The sequence below is a fragment of the Silene latifolia genome, chromosome 2, assembly GCF_048544455.1.
Source record: "Silene latifolia isolate original U9 population chromosome 2, ASM4854445v1, whole genome shotgun sequence".
Taxonomy (NCBI): Eukaryota; Viridiplantae; Streptophyta; class Magnoliopsida; order Caryophyllales; family Caryophyllaceae; genus Silene; species Silene latifolia.
In genome coordinates, this window is record NC_133527.1 from 3,241,412 (window position 1) to 3,261,649 (window position 20,238).

A 20,238-nucleotide genomic window follows, 5' to 3' on the forward strand; every position below is an offset into this window, starting at 1 on the left:
TAACTCGTCTAATTTACTTTAATTAGTCTATGTCAAATGAATTCCTTTTGATTGTTTTATCTAAATTTATTTTGCAGGTTTTCAGTACATGTTAGGCGGGTCAGGCGAACCAAAAGAAAATGAGTACATGCTCTGCGACCCACTTGGCATCCTCCCTGATAATTAAGGTAATACTAAATCTGTACTTGGTATTTTTTCCATCAGTCGCCTCAATGCCCAATTTAACTTTTCAGTCGCCTCAATGCTCAATGTAACTATATATATGTTGTATTCTCTTCTTATGCGGGTCTTTGCTGAAAGCTCAAGTTTAAGAAAGTGTCTGTCTCAAGTATGAGAATGCAGTTTGTAGGTAGGAACTCATAACCTTTTGAACTCCTATTGGAATGGCTGAACTCGTTGGCTGCAATATAAACCTGTAATCGACTATATGCTCGTTTTAGCTTACACTCGCCTTTTGAGACATGTTTAGCTGAACGGTCTCATTTGTTCAACACTCTCCGTTTTATGTTGAGCTGAAACATCTTTCCCTGTTTTCACTTTGGAAGCATTTGTTTGTTATCAATACCGCCTTTACTGAACCATGGCAAACCACTTGTGTTTTGTCGTTGCATCTCAGATGTAATACCATGGTCTAAGTGTGGTATATATGCACAAGAAGAGAATTAGCGAATTTATTGTGACTGATTTTGGTGATTTGCATTATCTATCTCTGAGTGTTTATAGCCTACCTCCTTACTCCGACTGTCCGTCAGGCCATAGACAAGGATTCTTGTAAGGCATTGTGATCATAGGTATATTAGTGATAATATGATCTTATACCTAAGAGTATGACAGGTTACAAAACCCGTGAAAGTAAGTAGATAGGCTAGAACCTGTCACAAACAACATTCGTATAAGGCCGCATACATTGCAGCTTATTAGTAACCTCACTGTTCTTAGAGACATTAAGATAACATTACTGAGACAGTCGAGTTCTTGCAAAACCCGACTGCATTGTTCAGATGACAAGTTAACAGATGCGCCTTTGCGATAAACCTCTCCTCATCAGAGAAGGTGTGGCTGAACTGAATGCATGTCGCTGCCTGAGTAAAGAGTGTAAAAGAAGTACTGTATAAATAATTACATTTGAAAACTTTAGCCAAATTTCCTTTTCATGTGTGTCCATCTTCCAAAAGGGGTTTTCCTGGGAAAAGTAGCGCGTGCGCGTCAATGAGATGGATAGTTTGAAGGGAGAATTATCAAGTCATGGACACGTTCCGTGCTAGTTTGGGTCGTTCTGAAATATCATGGGTCTGTTTTCAGCGCATGGCTTAAAGTTGCATCAGTCTTGTCTAGCCACATTTACTTTGGGGATCTTTACAATACACATCTGTTCCGTGATATTCAGGAGTTACGACAGTATAGAGAGTTAGGACATACCTTAGTGACAACTAGTTCCAACAATTCAGTTCCTTGGAGCATATCAAACTTGATCTATGAACCAATGCAACATTCTAGCAATACTTATCACAAAGTTGAATTAAAAGAAAACAAGTTGCAGGTTTGGGTTTGGGTTTTCGTCTGCTAAAGACCGTCTAGGCAAATGTACTGGAATGGCTCTTGATAGGATCCCTTTTGCTATAACTGTTACATTCACAAATCGCAATCAAAACATTAGTTAAACTAAATCATAAGTATAATAATGCTCGACGAGAAACATTCACGCCATTCACAGAAGAACCTTCATTAGGATGATCAAGAGCTTCCCCGACACACCGCAGTCGTTTTCAGAAGCATCCTGTCTCCAAGGATATCAACAACACTAATCCAAGACAAAAGCTCGACTAAGATGGTCTGACTTTTGTAGCTGTTGGACTTGAAAGCTGGTACTACTGATAAGTTCACCTCACCGAGAACAAGAAAGTCGGCCCTTTCTATGCAAGTAGTATTAGACTTACAGTCGAGCTTGACTGTGAGCTGGGATTTCTCGTTCTTCCTCGTCGTCTTCATTGCCTTGTGAATTGCAGGACACAAGTATTAGAATAATTAGTTTTCGTACAGACACAAGGTTTTTAATAATGTGAGGAGCATGTAGGACATCTTTTAACAGTAACGGGGGAAGGGGAGACGGTAAGGTTTTCGCACCACAACCATAAATTGGAATTTCAGTGCCATTACCAACAACTATTTTGCGATTATTGCTCAATTTAAAATAAGACGAGAGTGTACCTTCATTGCCGGTCAAATGGGAGGTGGCTCCTGTATCCATATACCAAGTTAATACAGAACTAGTATTGAGGAATGTTCTCTACTTACCTGAGTTTAAACACCATTTGATGTCAGTGGGTAGGCTATTACATGATACAGGTCTACATGCTATGTTTACTGACACTGGCTTTGTTCTACAGGACCCTATCACTAAGAAGCATATCTGTGAGGGGCAGAAGTTGGCTGGAGTTTATAGACTTAATGTTGAGTTTATGGATTCAAGTACCTAAGAGGGGGAGGGGGTGAATTAGGTACTATTTAAAAAATTTATAACTTCAACTTTATTGATTTAAAGTGAGTTACGAGCACAAGAGAGATTAGGAGATACTTTGTATAATATTGAAAGACTAAACCAGTATCACGATGAATGTTTGCTGAAGTATGAAAGAAACAATCGTTCTGACTGTAGCTATTTGTCTCAGTTTGTGGAATACGACTGCAGACCAAATGTGACAGTATAATGAACTGTTACTTCGAAGGTTTAAGCAAAGCACGACAAACAAACAAAGTAAATTGCAGCGGAAATAAAGTGAAACAATTGAACACGAGATTTTTGAATTGGTTCGGCAAGAAACTCAAGTGCCTACGTCCAATCTACCTTTTTATTGCTTTCTTTTAGTGATCTACTCCGACAACTAAAAGACCCTTACAATAAAAGACACCAACCTACTCCGGTTGTAAAGCTAGTACAAGAACTACTCCGTTCTTATGACAAGCTAACTCGCAATCTACTCCGATTGCCAAGAGTTAAAGACTACTCCGTCCTAAACTCTACTAACACACTTAGAATGTTATAGGATCAAGTTTCCACTAACATATTCTTAGCAAAGAATAGAGATGGACAACTTTTACAAGATAAACAATTCTTAAGCAAGAGAGTTTAGTATAATAAAGTAACAGTAGCCACGACTGTAACAACTTGAAGACTTTTAAAGGTTTTGCAAATAAACACGATTTTTAAGCTTTAAAAACAATTTGCAAATTTGGAAAATTATTTCAGAAAAGTCTTGAGGATTTATGAAGGAGAGGCACGGTTTATATAGAGAGGGTGAGTGAAGGGGTTGCTAGGGTTTTGAAGGGTCAAATACCACACATGTGAAGGGCATTAGCAACCACCCAAAACTTGCACCAAAGAGGGCTCTTTTGCAAAGGTAAGAATAGAGAAAGAGTGTTTGAAAGATATCCTTAAAAGCTCATGCAAATTCAGAAAACAAAGAGAGAAAAGACAAGTCACATGATGACAAGTTAACACCAAAATGGCAAAAAGCATTCTTTGTTTTCTTAAAGAACCAAAGGGTTGAATTTGCATAAAGAGGAAACATTTTGAAAATAATAATAATTCAAACCACTCTTTATTGAAGACCAACTCCTTAATAAAAATCTGAATTTTATCTTTGAAAAATAAGAGTCACGTGAAAGGCTTTTGAAAGATAAAAAGGGACTTCAAGTTTTGCGAATTGTGGCAACAATCCAAGCAGCTGTTTACTAATGAAAGCAACAGTCGTCTGGACTGTTTCTATTACTTTAAGATACTCTACTTTCTTGCTTGTACATTAGATGATACTAAGACTCAATACAAAGGGATGATTAACAACTTCAACACTTCTTAATCCATGCTTGATTACATCATTAATCCTGAAAAGGTAAACTAAGATAGCACAAATCAAATGGGCATGTTATCATCAACATAAGGAACCCAACAAATTCCCCCTTTGATGATGACAAGCCCCAAACGAATGTATATGCAATGTAAACACCTTGATTCAAGATTTTAAACAAGCAAGATCAAATGAGAGAAGGGACAATATTACCTTACCTAAGGCAAGAGCTAGAATCAAACTACCATGACACTTTTACATTGCCCCAAAACAAGATTCAAAGCTAAGAAGGTTAGGCCTAGACATTAGTTAATCAATATGCAAAGAGATTAAGAGCATGGGTTTACCTTTTCCCCCTCTTGACATCATCAAACGGATAGGGATGTCAAAAGCATTAGAGTGCAGATATTTCACAAGAAAACACAAAAAGACACATGTAATCGTGACAAGGTAACAAAGTCAACATAAACATATGGATTAAACATAAGTTAACCATAGCTCACCATGGCTAAATAAAGTTTAACATACACCACCAAATGTCAAAATAACAAGTAAAGAAAATAATGTCTTAGAAGGGCACAACCAAGGTGGAACAAAATGAAAAAGGCAGGGATAAAAGGTAGGGAGGGCCGAGAGTAAAAGGGATAGGCTAAGGGGAGGAAGCTTGTTCACCATCCGAGCCACTACCCAAAGGATCATCATCCATATGAGCATCATCACCAATTTCCTTTGTTGACACGAGGGTGGAAATGATATCCACCTCACCACGGATGAGGTCCACTGTGGAAGCAAGAGCCGAGATGGCCAAATCCTTTTTATGAGCATCTTCCTTAAGCCAAGCACTCAACTCAGCCACGACATTAAGAACATCTCGCATATTACCCATATTCACTTGACTAGATGACCCAACCTCCGGGTCCTTCTTAATTTTCACCGAGATTAATTAATCATTCTCAACTTTGATACGCATTTTCCCCATTTGACCATCACTCATAACATCACACATATCCAAAGAACCCAAGCTAGTACTCACTAAAACCCCTTGTGCCTTGAGCACAACCGATAACCACATTCCATAGGGCAAGTGAATCATGCTAGAAGAAGGTCTACGAAGTTTGGTCGAAATAAGATGAAAACGCTTAAACATTAACCCAACTAAGTTCACCTTTTTGTGAGTTGCAATGTGATAAATTAAATATTGTGAGGCTATGGTGAGTTTTCCCCGATCACCCGAGGGATAAATTGACCGACAAAGCATGTTAAAAATGATTCGAAGAGGAGGGGGTATTTGGGTATTGCTCACTGGACCAGGAGAGACAGCTTTGGGACACACGGTTTGAGCAACATTAAGAGGTGAGGCATAAGGTAAAGCAACCCAGGTTTCGGAGGGGAATTTGTCATAACCTCCGACTGGAATATCAAGGGCGGTAGCGAAATCAGATTGAGAAAGTTTAAGAGGCTTACCGTTCACCTTAGCCGTAAGAAATTCACCCGACTTATCAACTCGGACGGTTGCAAAGAACTGAATCACCTCACTCACAAAGACCAGTTCACGCTTTTCCAACAATTTTTCCCAACCTTGAGCCAATATCATGTCACGGACAGTGTGAAAAGCAGGAGGCTCGAACCAAGTTTGGTTGTAAACCCGAGGAGAGTGGATAGCTTTGGTATTCATCAACCTATCACAATTTTTGTAGATGGAGGTAGGGAGGTCTATGCTTTCAAGGTGATCCCAAACGATAGCCAAGTCCCATTTAGAGGTTAGGGACACCGGATCTGAGGGAGAAAGGTATACTAGTTTCTTCTTGGAAGGTTTCGATTTTTTCAAAGGAGGTTCACTGGGTGTTTCAACAGGAGGATTGACAGTAGGATTTTCAATGTTGCTTTGTTCGACACTTTCAGAAATTGGGGGTAATTGGGATGATGAAGCTTTTTCTTTCCTTTTGTTGTTTTTCTTCGCCGGAATCGGATCAGACTCGGCGGACTTGGTTGGATTCTCATTTAGATCAAACTCAGTTTCTTCTTCAACATCATCAACATTCACTGTAACCGGTTCAGAGGAAGAGGTTGGGACAACAGTGCTTTTCTTCCGACCTCCTCGAGTGCGACGTCCTACCATGGTGGAGATAGGGATGTCGTCTGGTGATGATGAAACAGTGGGAATCGGAGATGGTTGTGGGTTTGGTGGATCTGGGTTAGATGAGGGAATCGGGTTTGAGGTCTGTGGAGGAAAGGCGTAGGAGATTTTAGGTGAAGGCATGTTTGGAGTTGTTGATGTCGGTGGGTTTGATGTGACAGGTGGTGTGGTCATCTTTGTGGGTTTCATGGGTATAGGTGTGTTGAATGAAGTCTTTACCATGGTGGGTTAAGGGTAGGTAAATGGGTAGGATTTGGGAGATGAAAGGATAAGTGGATTAGGAGGTTTGGACGGATAGGAATAGATGGTGGGTTGAGGGAGTAAATGGCCCAATAAATGAGGGAGGTGAGGTAGTTGGCCCAACTTAAACACATTTAATCACTCGAAATAAAAACGCAAGGTAGCATATAATAAACATAAATTTAGATATGAGGTTGAGTGATTACCGACTCACAAATACGGTGTCAATTTTTGGTCTAAACATGATGTCAATGCACTTAGAATACTCAAACATATATCCAATTTTAATTTAATCAATTAAGGAAATTTGCAAAACTCACACTAAAAATCACAAGCAATTAATTAACCCAATTTCTAGTCTAAATTTCTCAAAATGCTCTCTTGCAAGTGGCTTAGTGAAAATATCGGCAATTTGATTTTCGGTTTTGCAAAATATAAGTTTAATATGTCCTTTTTCCACATGATCACGAATAAAATGGTGACGGATATCAATATGCTTAGTTTTAGAGTGTTGAATAGGATTTTTGGAAATATTTATTGCACTCGTATTATCACACATTATGGGAACGGAGTCAAAAATAATACCAAAATCCAAGAGTTGTTGTCTTACCCAAAGTAATTGAGAACAACAATGCGCGGCACTAACGTACTCACTTTCGGCCGTTAAAAGAGCTACCGCATTTTGTTTCTTTGAGCCCCAAGAGATCAAACAAGGACCCAAGAATGTTGCAATTCCGGAGGTGCTCTTTCTATCAACCGTACATCCCGCATAGTCCGCATCCGAAAAGCCTATGAGATCAAAAGGACAATATAAGGGATACCACAAGTAAAGATTTTGTGTTCCAATCAAATACCGAAGAATTCGTTTAACGGCTTTAAAATGTGATTCTTTCGGATTTGCTTGGAACCTAGCACATAAACAAACACTAAAGAGAATGTCGGGACGACTTGCGGTCAAGTAGAGAAGTGATCCTATCATACCTCTATACACTTTATCACTAACATTCTTACCGAGTTCATCTTTGTCCAATTTGGACCCGGCTACCATAGGTGTATCATGAGGCTTACCATTAGTCATCCCAAATTTCTTAAGCATTTCTTTAATATACTTTTGTTGATGGATCATGATTCCATCCTTCGATTGCTTAATTTGGAGCCCAAGGAAAAATCCTAGCTCACCCATCATGCTCATTTCAAACTCCGATTTCATTAGTTCCGAAAAATATAAGTAAAGGAGTTCATTTGTTGCACCAAATATAATGTCGTCAACATATACTTGTACAACCAACAGTTCACTGGACTGTTGCTTTAAGAACAATGTTTTGTCAACGGAGCCTCTTTTAAAACCATTTTCAATAAGAAATTTAGACAATCTATCATACCAACTCCTTGGTGCTTGTTTTAAACCATAAAGAGCTTTGTCTAATTTGAAAACATGGTTAGGCAAATCATTGTTCTCAAAACTCGGTGGTTGCTCTACAAAGACATCTTCTTCCAAATATCCATTTAAGAAAGCGATTTTGACATCCATTTGGAAGAGTTTAATGCCTTTGTGAGCCGCAAAATCTATAAGCAATCGTATGGCCTCAAGTCTAGCTACCGGTGCATAGGTTTCATCGTAATCAATACCCTCTTGTTGGTTATAACCTTGCACCACTAGTCTAGCCTTGTTCCTTACAATTTCTCCCGAGTCATCAAGCTTATTGCGAAAGACCCACCTAGTACCAATAACGGTACGATTAGGCGGTCTAGGGACTAAGTGCCATACCTCGTTTCTTTTGAATTGATTGAGTTCTTCTTGCATGGCAAGCAACCAGTCTGCATCAGTCAAGGCGACTGTTACATTTGAAGGTTCAATTTGAGAAAGGAAGGCATTATGGGCACAATACTCGTTGAGATGAGCGAGATTGTTGAGGGATGATCTTGTTCGAATTCCCGAGTTGAGATCACTTGTAAGATTAGTGAGTGGATGAGAACTTTGATGTTTCCACTTCTTTGGAACAATGGTTTCTTGTTCCCCCTCAACAGCATCAGTCACAGTGACCGTTTCTTTTGGCCTGGAAAGATCTTCATCCTCACTGTTTTGGATTGCTTCAGTTCTGGAGGTGGAGGCAACAGTCGTTGGGTCTGTTGCTTCCAGAGAAGAAACAATAGCAGAGGTGCTACGTGTTCCCCCTGAGTTGCTGATCTCCTTTGAAGGTGACGGTCTCTGTGTCTGTTGCAATTCAGTGCTGGGAGTTTCTTCATCCGCGAACACGAAGTCCTTTCGAACAAGACCAATCTCAAACTCATCGTCATCGCTATCATCATCATCATTCACGTTTTGTACCTGTCCAAGCACACTAGATTCATCAAAAATGATATGAATGCTTTCTTCAATTAACAAGGTTCGTTTATTGTAGACTTTATAGGCCTTGCTATGATCGGAGTACCCAATAAATACTCCTTCATCACTACGTGGATCGAACTTACCCAAGTTGTTTTTACCATTGTTATGAACAAAACATTTGCTTCCAAAACATCTAAAATATGAAATGTTGGGTTTTCTTCCACGTAGCGATTCATAGGGAGTTTTATTCAATATACTCCTTATCATGACACGATTATGAATGTAGCATGCGGTATTTACCGCCTCGGCCCAAAAGTTCTTAGGCAACTTACTAGATAATAACATTGTTCTAGCCATTCTTTCAAGGGTTCTATTCATCCTTTCAACCACACCATTTTGTTGTGGTGTTCTAGGAGCCGAGAAGTTATGGTCTACACCATTGTCATCACAATAAGCACCAAATGACGAGTTTTCGAATTCGGTTCCGTGATCGGTTCTCATTGAAACAAGTTTTAAACCAAGTTTATTTTGAATATTTCTTAACCAAATTAGAAAATCATCAAATGTCTCATCCTTAGAGCTTAGGAAGAGTGCCCAAACAAACCTAGAGTAATCATCAACAATGACACACACATAACGACTACCACCTCTACTTCTAGTTCTCATTGGTCCACACAAGTCGATATGTAAAAGTTGCAAAGGTTGAGATGTACTCATAATTCTTTTGGATTTAAAGGAACTTCTAACATGTTTACCTCTAGCACATTCATCACAAACTTTATCAAATTCAAACTTCATGTTAGGAATACCTTCAACTAAGTCAAGTCTTTTAAGGGTATTAAGAGTTTTTGTACTAACATGACCAAACCTTTTATGCCATAACCAAGGATCATTGTTCATTACACTCATGCAAGACATGGTGTGACTGGATAGAGTGTTCAAATTAGTTAAGTATACGTCTTTGACACGTCTTCCTTCGAGTATTAGTTCATTAGTAGTGGCATCAAATATTCGACACAAATTAGCACTAAATTCTACAAAATTACCCTTATCACAAAGTTTAGAGATACTAAGGAGATTATGCTTCAAACCTTTGACAAGCCGCACGTTGTCGACACAAAGTAATGATGACTTACCAACCTTTCCAATGCCAATTACTTCACCTTTCTTGTTGTCACCAAACCTTACCGTGCCACCATCATATGCTTTAAGTGAGAGGAATTGGCTTCTATCACCCGTCATGTGACGAGAGCATCCACTATCCAAGTACCAATTGCGGCCGCCTCTCACCAAGCCCTACACAAAATTAGTTTTTGAGTTTAGGAACCCAAATGAATTTGGGTCCCTTTTTGTGATCAACATAACTTGTGGTGTCTTTCTTAATGCTCATTTGCTTTAAAGTTTTGGTATTCTTGTCAATGTCATCAAACCGTTTTGTACATCCATTGAAAACATGACCATTGTCACCACAATAATTGCAAATGATGTATTCGGGAAGACCTACATACTTCCTTCCTCTAAAATCGTTTTTAGGCTTCTGGATGCAACAGTCAGTCTGACTGTTCCATTTGAAGCCCAAACCAGCAACTTTATCACATTTCTCGGTTTGATTCGTGAGGAAATTTAACACGGTTTGACTTCCTTCCCACTTTTCAGTGATGTTCTTAGCATTAACAAGTCCATTGGTCAAGTCTTTGACACGTGAGAGGAGATGCAAATTCTTTTCTTTTTCTCTTTTGAGTTCATCATTGTTGACACTTTCTATGGACAATCTTTTCTCAACAATGAAGTCATGGGTGTGGTTATTGAGTTTAGACACGAGATATATGATTCTTTCTTTGGACTCTTCATATTTAGATGTCATCTTGTCAAGTCTTTGGTTTAGATCAACAATTTCATCGGATCTATGATGAGGAGAAGACCTAGAAGTGCTACATTCGGGCATACCTTTTTGAAGGAAAGTAAGCCTATCATGGAGGACTTGTATTTCATTCTTGAGACAAACAACCTCACCCTTAAGACACGTGTTTTCATTTTCCAAACATTTAATCCTTTCTTTTGACTCGTCTAAATCATGGTCAGAAGCAACAGTCTTAGACACTGTTTCTCTTAGGTCTACAACTTCAACTACAAGGTCATATATCTCATTTTCAAGATCATCTTTGTCCTTCAAAAGATCATCACGTTCCTTGGTTAGTGAGGAAACTTGCATCACCAAGGTAGTGTTGACATTTTCAAGGTCAGAGACGTCCGTGGGTGTCGACCTAAGACGCTCTAGTTCTTTAGTCAAATGTTTGTTTAACTTGTTGACTCTTTTAACTTCGTCATATGCCTCAGATGTGACAGTGACGCTATCTGTTGCTTTTAGTTCATTTTTCAGATTAAAGTTCTCTTGAGCAATTTCCTCAATCTCATTTTGCACTACCTCAAGCTTATCATTTTGAAATCGACACTTATCAAAAAGTTGGTCAAGAAGCTTACATACTTTCTCTTTGGAGTAAGTTCTAGCCTTGGCCTTTAGATGATTTACCTCGTTGTCGGAATCGGAGTCGGAATCGTCGGGATTAGCCATGAGGCATCTTAAGTGTTCAATTTGTGAGGTTTTTGAGACTTTTTCTTTAAAATGATTTGTAAGACACATTTTAGACTCTAGTTCCTCCTCGATGAGTTCCTCATCTTCCTCGGAGTCGGACATTCCCCAAATAGCACTCATGACTCTATGTTTATAGTCCTTTTTAACCTTTTCTCTTCTTTCCTTTGATTTTATTTCTTCCCACTTGGGACATTCTTTAATTTGGTGAGTTTTATCACCACATTTAAAGCATCCCACGGTGGAGTTAGGTCGTTTCTTAGGAAAGCGTTTTTTCGAGTAATTGTTAGTGAACCTTTTGTTTCCTTGTCCATTGACCAACCCGGCTAGATTCCTTGTGAACATAGCAAACTCGTCTTCCTCCTCATCTTCTCCATCACTTGGAGAGGATGTGAGGGCGAGACTCTTTCCCTTTGATGACTCACTAGAATGCTTATCGAGGTTAAACTCGTGAGCCATTAGTGATCCCATTAGTTCATGAAGAGATAGGGTTGACAAGTCTTTAGCTTCTTCTATGGCGGTGACTTTAGGTTGCCATTTAGGAGTTAGACTACGAAGGATTTTTCGAATGATGTCCTCGGACTCGAAATTCCTTCCTAGACTTTTAAGCTCATTAATAATACAAGAAAAACGTGAAGAGAAACTATTTAAGGACTCGTCTTTTGACATTCTAAACATCTCATATTGTTGCATGAGAAGGTCAATACGGTGTTTTCTTACTTGGGACGTCCCTTCATAGGCAAGTACAAGGGAATCCCAAATAGATTTTGCCGTAGGACATCCGGAGATTCGACTAACTTCCCCCTCACCAACACAACGTTGAAGTATCGACATTGCTTTGGAATTATTTTCGGCAAGCTTGAAGTCGTTTTCATTGTAATTTCTTTCCTCTTTTGTCTTGGTGAAACCGTTTAGAATATCAGTTTCCTCAATGGCAAGAGGTCCATTTTGGATGATGTTCCAACATTGATAATCGATACTTTTGATGTAATGTTCCATTTTGAGTTTCCACCATCCAAAATTCGAACCGGTAAAGACCGGGATCTTGGAGTGTTTCTCGGAATCCATTACCCACGAATCAAACTCTAAGGCGATTAGCCTCGATCAAGAGCACGAGGCTCTGATACCAATTATTGAGTTTATGGATTCAAGTACCTAAGAGGGGGAGGGGGTGAATTAGGTACTATTTAAAAAATTTATAACTTCAACTTTATTGATTTAAAGTGAGTTACGAGCACAAGAGAGATTAGGAGATACTTTGTATAATATTGAAAGACTAAACAAGTATCACGATGAATGTTTGCTGAAGTATGAAAGAAACAATCGTTCTGACTGTAGCTATTTGTCTCAGTTTGTGGAATACGACTGCAGACCAAATGTGACAGTATAATGAACTGTTACTTCGAAGGTTTAAGCAAAGCACGACAAACAAACAAAGTAAATTGCAGCGGAAATAAAGTGAAACAATTGAACACGAGATTTTTGAATTGGTTCGGCAAGAAACTCAAGTGCCTACGTCCAATCTACCTTTTTATTGCTTTCTTTTAGTGATCTACTCCGACAACTAAAAGACCCTTACAATAAAAGACACCAACCTACTCCGGTTGTAAAGCTAGTACAAGAACTACTCCGTTCTTATGACAAGCTAACTCGCAATCTACTCCGATTGCCAAGAGTTAAAGACTACTCCGTCCTAAACTCTACTAACACACTTAGAATGTTATAGGATCAAGTTTCCACTAACATATTCTTAGCAAAGAATAGAGATGGACAACTTTTACAAGATCAACAATTCTTAAGCAAGAGAGTTTAGTATAATAAAGTAACAGTAGCCACGACTGTAACAACTTGAAGACTTTTATAGGTTTTGCAAATAAACACGATTTTTAAGCTTTAAAAACAATTTGCAAAGTTGGAAAATTATTTCAGAAAAGTCTTGAGGATTTATGAAGGAGAGGCACGGTTTATATAGAGAGGGTGAGTGAAGGGGTTGCTAGGGTTTTGAAGGGTCAAATACCACACATGTGAAGGGCATTAGCAACCACCCAAAACTTGCACCAAAGAGGGCTCTTTTGCAAAGGTAAGAATAGAGAAAGAGTGTTTGAAAGATATCCTTAAAAGCTCGTGCAAATTCAGAAAACAAAGAGAGAAAAGACAAGTCACATGATGACAAGTTAACATCAAAATGGCAAAAAGCATTCTTTGTTTTCTTAAAGAACCAAAGGGTTGAATTTGCATAAAGAGGAAACATTTTGAAAATAATAATAATTCAAACCACTCTTTATTGAAGACCAACTCCTTAATAAAAATATGAATTTTATCTTTGAAAAATAAGAGTCACGTGAAAGGCTTTTGAAAGATAAAAAGGGACTTCAAGTTTTGCGAATTGTGGCAACAATCCAAGCAGCTGTTTACTAATGAAAGCAACAGTCGTCTGGACTGTTTCTATTACTCTAAGATACTCTACTTTCTCGCTTATACATTAGATGATACTAAGACTCAATACAAAGGGATGATTAACAACTTCAACACTTCTTAATCCATGCTTGATTACATCATTAATCCTGAAAAGGTAAACTAAGATAGTACAAATCAAATGGGCATGTTATCATCAACATAAGGAACCCAACACTTAAGTTCACCAAGAATAAGACTAGACAAAATGATATATCTTGTAATAATCTAGCTTCCAATTTTACAGCTTGTGCTGCTAGTCCCACGTTTTCTGATGCAGATGTACACCTAGCTCATTCTAGGTTAGGGCATGTATCTTTGTCCAAGTTAATTCATGTACCATGTACTCTGCAGTTAATAAAACTCACAATTTTCATTGTGAAACTTGTATTCTTTCTAAACATCACAAATTACCTTTTCCAGTTAGTAAATCCATTGCTTCCAAAATTTTTGATTTATTTCATGTTGACCTATGGGGACCCTACAAGACTAAGTCAGTTACTGGTGCTTCATATTTCTTTACTATTTTTGATGATCGTAGTAGAGTTACTTGGACTACTTTACTGAAAGACAAGACTGAGGTTGCTCAGACTGTTGCTCATTTCCTTGCATATGTTACTACTCAGTTTCAGACAAGAGTTAGGATTGTTAGAAGTGATAATGGTACTGAGATTGTTCAGACTGAATGTGGGAAGTTGTTATCTGATCATGGAATAGTTCATCAAAGGAGCTTACCTGGTAACCCTCAACAAAATGGACGTGTTGAGAGGAAACACAGGCATCTTTTAGATACATCAAGAACCTTAAGAATTCAGGCAGGATTGCCTAAAAGATTTTGGGGAGAAATGGTCTTAGCTGCAACACATTTGATTAACTTAATGCCATCTTCTGTTTTAAATTGGAAGATTCCTCTTGAAGTACTGTTACAAAAACCAGCTGATTATGAACACTTGAGGGTTATAGGATGTCTATGCTATGCTGCTGTCAAGAGTAATGACAAGTTGGATCCAAGAGCTAAGAAATGCATTCATTTAGGGTATCTTTTTGGCCAAAAAGGATATAAACTGTATGATCTACAATCCCATAAAATCATAGTCAGCAGGGATGTCATTTTCAAGGAGGATATATTTCCCTACAAAGATGATTCTCACAAGACAGAGTTACCTCATACCCATTGCTTACCACTGCAACATCATTCTGTCCCTGACATATCTAATTTTCCTAATGAAACTTGTTCATCCAACAATAACAATACTGCTACCACTAATACCAACAACTCTCATACTAATATCTCCCATACTATTCCACATATTACAAATTCTCCACAAACATCTCCCTCCACAAATAATAATAGTAATACAAATAATATACCCAACACAAGCATTACCAATTCTATGACCAACACAAGAACTATAACTTCTGAAAACCCTATTTTTTCCTCTGAACAGTCTGCTACATCTAGCCCTCTTACTGCTACTGTGCCTCCACTTAAAAGATCAACAAGGACACGCAAGATACCATCCCATCTACAGGATTTTGTTTGTAAAGGAATACCTCAAACTAACCCCACTGTACCATCCACATCACCTTCCAACACTACAGATGAGTCAGTATCCTTCTCCGTTTTACACCATCAAAATCTCTCAGCTTACTCACCAGAGTATATCGCATCACTTAATGCTGTCATGGGAGTTTATGAACCATCCTCATACTCACATGCTAAAGATAATCCACATTGGCAAGAAGCTATGACTAAGGAGTTGAAGGCACTTGAAGCTAATCATACTTGGGTTTTAACCACCTTACCTGAAGGCAAGAAAGCTATTGGAGCAAAATGGGTCTATAAAGTTAAATTCAAACCAGATGGGACAATTGAACGGTACAAGGCTCGATTGGTGGCCAAAGGATATAATCAAATTGAAGGCAAGGATTATAAACACACCTTCAGTCCAGTAGCCAAGTTTACCAGTGTCAGGACTTTGATTGCCGTTGCTGCCATTAAAGGGTGGAATTTACATCAGCTTGATATCAATAATGCATTCCTACATGGGTACCTTGATGATGAGGTTTATATGGAGATTCCACAAGGCTATACTAAGCATCAACCTAATCAAGTTTGCCTTTTAAAAAGATCCCTTTATGGCCTCAAGCAAGCTTCAAGACAATGGAACTTAGAACTCACCAAATTTCTCAAAAATCAAGGCTATGAACAATCCAAAGAAGATTACTCACTCTTTCTCAAAAATGACAACCAGGGCAAGTTTATTGCCATATTGGTCTACGTGGACGATTTATTGATCACTGGTGATGATGAACCAGGGATTGCTTCCATCAAAACACTATTGGACAAAGCTTTTACCATCAAAGACTTGGGCTTTCTTAGATATTTCCTTGGTATAGAAGTATCCAGATCAACTGCTAGAATAATTCTAAACCAAAGGAAGTATATTTCTGATATCCTAATTGATACCCATATGACACACTGCAAACCAACTTCCTTTCCTTTTCCTCGAGGAACCAAGCTTTCTACAAATGAGGGTGACATTTTGGATAATCCAGAGGACTACAAACGACTGGTAGGGAGACTACTCTATTTAAATCTAACCAGACCAGATATCTCCTATTCTGTTCAGCAGTTTAGCCAATTTCTGAGTGAACCTAGATTACCTCACATGCAAGCTGCTCTACATCTGGTGAGGTACTTAAAACACACATTGAACTATGGGCTGTTCTATTCTTCTGATGCACAACCTGTTCTAACCAGCTACTGTGATGCTGATTGGGGCACTTGCGCATTTAGTGGAAGGTCTTTATCTGGGTATTGTGTGTTTCTAGGGTTTTCACTCATCTCCTGGAAGACTAAGAAACAAAATACAGTGAGCAAATCTTCTGCAGAGGCAGAGTACAAAAGCATGAGCCAGACTTCAAGTGAATTGGTTTGGATAGAGAGCTTGCTACACAATTTCAACATATCAGTTCCTCTTCCAATAACATTGTATTGTGACAATACAGCTGCTCAACACATAGCTGAAAACCCTGTATTCCACGAAAGAACAAAACATTTGAGACTCGATTGCCACTATATCAGAGAAAGAATTGCAGATGGCCTGATCCAGACTAAGCATGTAGGAACCACTTATCAAACTGCAGACATCATGACAAAAGGTCTTGGGGAAGCACAACATGCGTATTTCACTCACAAGTTGGGACTTGTTGCTGATCCACCAAGTCCAACTTGACAGGAGGGTATTGGAGATATCAGGCAATCATGAACTCATTTCCTATCATCAGAAGCTGCCCTCATCCACAGTACAGACTCCTAAGACTCACCACACGAGGCATGCTGACATAAAGAAGAATCTGGAAGACTCTAGAGCATTGCTGATAGAATGTCTTAGGCTGTTATGGTGACTCATGTCTGAGTCAGTATAACAGAATCTGTTATGATGACTCATATCTGAGTCAGCATAACAGAATTCTGTTATGAGTCAACTGCAGTCAAATGTAATCAACATAATATCTAGATATTTTAGATGATGTAAATAGCTGAGGTTTAGTTGTATATATATAGATGTACACAACAGATGTTAAGTTAAGTTTTGATAATACAAATTCACATTTAAATTAGCTTTCTTCTTCTTCTGATATTCTCTCAATTCTGTCGTACACATTTGAAGCTTTTGTCTACCTCATCAATGGCTTCCATGAAGGATAACTTTTCTTCAGTATCCGGTGTTGAAATCGAATTTTTTGGCAAATTTGTGTTTATTAGCAAAATAATTAGGGAGTTGGGGTTGGTTTGAAACTATTTTGCCCAATGGTGTCCACGTCATCCGTTTTTATTTTTTTCCAGTTTTTATGGTAAGCCGCTAAGTTTCTTAGCGGCGGCTTAAATTTTTTTTTTTTTCCAAAACCGTCACCTTCAAACGCTGATGACAGCCTATTCTAGAAATGAATAACCACTAAAGCCGCTAAGAAACTTAAGCCGCTTCCCTATTTCTCTATTTTTCCTAAGCTTATGGCATTTATTATCTGAAAAATGACAAGGAGACAAAGCCGCTAAGAACTTAGCGGCTTTTCCTAAAAGTTTATTTTCCATTTTTAGTTTATTTTCCATTTTTAATTTCGATTTATTCACTTTTCATTGTTACTGTTGATTTTGTTGAAGATTGTTACCATTTTTAGTTCGATTGTTCCCGTTTTTTAGATCGTTTTTTTTTCTTATGTTGTTGTTTTTTGTTAAACTTTGTATCAATTTGATAAATTGATGAATTTTGTTTCTACTATATTAATTTTTGTTCATTCACATATTTTTTTTAATGATGGTTGAATTTTTTTTTTGTGATTTGGGGCCTGTTTTAGGATTTTTGATATCTTTTTGGTGTTCATGGTTTAAATGGTGAATTAAATTGTGTTAATGGTTTGTTCATTCATTTTTGATGACTGTTTTTTTTGGTATTCTTTGTTGTTAGAATGTCACCATTTTTTAGTTATATGTTTGCACCCAAGTGAGTTTTGGGTGGTTTAAATGATCTTGAAAGGAAAACGAACTATTAATCAGTTATAGTTGCCTTGTTGGTTTCCTGGGTTTATTGGCAGTTTAGTGTATGTTTAAGAATTGAGCAAGATGCTACATTTGACGATATGAATGTAATATCTAATGTGTAATATCTAATGTGTAATATCTAATTTGCCAATTTGTAAACTGCTTCGGAATGGTGACATATACCACAAGAATAAGAACGTAATAGGCATATACATAGCGAAAGAAAATACAACAGGAATGCCAATTTGTTTACATGTTTAACTATGTTACCAACATTCATATGGTAATATATATATTGTGCGATAACGAGTACATTACTTAACATATACAATGCCATAGACGAGTCACCTTCTAAAATGGTCACATATAGAATGACAGAGGTGTTTACATGTTTCGACATAATGTTGCCAATTTCAATATATAACAGTTTGTGCAATAATGATAATATTACTAGTAAAATACACTGCCATAAGAGATACACCAAGAATGTCAATTGTCCACATATTTATTAATTATGTTACCAAATTGTATATGGTAACACATCAAAAAAGAATTTGAACATTACTTAACATATAGAGTGCCATAGGTGTTTACATGTTTAAACATAATGTTATCAGCTTCACTATGGTAACGGTTTGCTTAAGAATGATAACATTACTTATAATAAACATTGTCATAAGAGATACATCAAGAATGTCAAATGTTCACATATTTACCCAATATGTTACCAAACTGTATATGACAACATATTTTGCAAGAATGAAAACAATACTTGTAAATTACACTGCCATAAGAAAAACACTAATAATGTCAATTGTTTACATATTTATCCATTATGGTACCAAATTTTATATGATGATATATTGTGCAAGGATGAGAACATTACTTGTAAATTACACTCTCATATGAAATACACCAAGAAGGTCAATTGTTTATATATTTACTATTGTGTTACCAAATTTAATATAATAACATATTGTGCAAAAATGAAAATATTCATTAATATATTGTGCGAGATGTTGCTTTTCTAATGCTGAAACTTACAGCCTGTGATAAAAGATTATACACTTTGGAACATTACTTCACATATACAATGACATATCTAATTCCTTTTTTTAATGGTAACATATTGATAAAAGATATAAACATAATTTGTAAAATACACTGGCATAAGTAATACACAAAGAATAACAACTTGTTTATATATTTATCCATTATGTTATCAATTTCAATATGGTAGCACTTTGTGCAAAAATGATAATATATACAATGTCATAGGTAATATACTGATTTAAATGGTAACATTTTTAAAATAAGTTCCCCAAAACACCAAACTACTGTTTCTTGGCACGACCTCCACCTTTTGCAGCATCACCCACGGCCTTTTAACCTCTTTTGATTTTAATGCGTGTGTAGTGTTGACTGTACTTGAGATCCTCAGTGGCAAGTTCGGGTTCAGCTGTGGACTAATTTGCACAGAAAATATCAAAATATACGTTATGTCACCACGTCAAGAGAACAATGTTACCATAATACAACTGGAAGAAATGGTCACATACTGATATAGGACCATTTTGCACTCTTTTTCCCTCTATTCTCATGCTTATTCGACCCCATTTAAGGCGGTTTTGTGCCCCCTTTACTCTCGTTTATAGCCCCGATTTCCTTTACTATGACATTGTGGCCCCCTTGCAGAAACTGAGGCGGGAACGGGCAAAGTGAGGCTAAAAAGACGGGAATGCTAAGCCACGCATAAAAGATGAAGGAGTTGATGCTGAGAAGTACTCTCACCAGGGCTAGGCAGACTATGGCTAGCCGGGAGCACTGTATACAAGAAATGAAGGAGGAAACAAGGAAGGAGTGTTCCCAGCCGGTGGCCCGGCAGCCGGCTAGCCGGCTGGGAGGACGCATTGGCTGAAGAAGCAAATAAATTGGAAGAAAGTTACAGGAATCTCCCAGCCGGTCAAATGACCGGCAGCCGGCTAGCCGGCTGGGAGTTCCTCCAAGGCCAAAAGTCAAGTTCCAAGTCAAGAAGCTGTCCCAGCCGGTCAGGGACCGGCGGCCGGTCGACCGGCCGTGCACACCTGATGACCTCCA